The following is a 1,505-nucleotide window of genomic DNA, read 5'->3' on the forward strand; positions in this document are numbered from 1 at the left end:
CTCCCCCCACTAGGGAAAATTTCGACATGTACAGTATATTATATAAAAACACGTGCGTATTCGAATGCAACGTTTTGTCAAAATTTCAAAGGAATCGGTAGGAACAAACGAACGTTATATTTTATTTATATAGATAGATAGAAAATGATCTGCTTCAGTCCATTCTCACAGAAAAGCAGAATGCCTCACAGAAAAGCAAACTTAGGTCGTCGGAAGGTAGCGCCATCTGTTGGACATAAAAGCCTTAATCCATATATAAATACATTTTTGAAAGGGGGAAATGGTGTAGGGGTATGAAAAATAGATAGTAGCCGATTCTCAGACCTACTGAATATGCATATAAAATTTGGTAAAAATCGGTAAAGCCGTTTCGGAGGAGTACGGTAACAAAAATTGTGACACGAGAATTTTATATATAAGATTTATATAAAAATAATTTAAAATTAAAGTTTGTTTATTTTTTAGCCCTATCCCTATTTATTCTATGTTAAAATGGTCTCGTTTAACGCTGTTTCGCTTAGCGCTTTGTCGTCTAGGAACACATCCCCCGCGTTAAGCGGGGTTTACTGTACCATATACACATCAATCTCATTTTTATATTATTACAATAATTTAATATATATGCACATTATAAATTTCATACATTAATTATAATGAATTCTTTCTATTCGAAAAATACACACAATACAATTCAGGAGAAAACATGGAGCAATCAATCAGATTTCAATTTCAAATTATCCAATCTCTTTCTATGACGTCAAAACGTGACGATTTTGTGATATCATCGCGTTTTGACGTCAGACAGCGATTCGGAAATGACTGCCAGACGCATCCTGTCGATTTATTATAAATATTAATGACTTTATTTTTTGTTTTTAAATTTAAAGTGTTTCTTTTTATTATTAAATTGTCTGGCATTTTACTTAAAAACTAAATAACGTTAATAAATTTGATTGCTAGTTTTTAAAATTTAATCTTGTTAACATTTACTTTTACAGAAAAATTTTCAAAAATTTTGTAAAAATATAAAATAATGTTTAGTTTTTCTTTTTTATAATTTGTGATATTAATTAACTTTTTAAATTTCAATTAATTGCAATAATCAATTTTTTAAAAACGAAAACTTTAAACAATAAATGCCGGTAGATCTCAACTTGGGTAGATCTTTTGGCAAAATGATTTTCACAGATGTATTTCAAAATGATTAAAATTTCATAATGTTTAAAATATATAATTAAATCTCGTAATAATATATTAATAACATAATTTAATAAAATATTCAAAAAAATATTATTATTAGAAATTACAAAGTAATAATTTAAACACCGAAGGAAACGCGACATTATACAATAAATAAAATACAGACAAATATAATATATATATTAATAAAAATATTTAAATTAATACTCATAATTTTAATAAAGAGCAAATTATTAATTATAAAATAAATTTAAATTACGTAATTTTTTGTAAATTTAGTGTTGTAAACGAATACGAAACGGAAA

Source organism: Centruroides vittatus, unplaced genomic scaffold, assembly GCF_030686945.1.
Source record: "Centruroides vittatus isolate TY-2023 unplaced genomic scaffold, ASM3068694v2 scaffold_3293, whole genome shotgun sequence".
Taxonomy (NCBI): Eukaryota; Metazoa; Arthropoda; class Arachnida; order Scorpiones; family Buthidae; genus Centruroides; species Centruroides vittatus.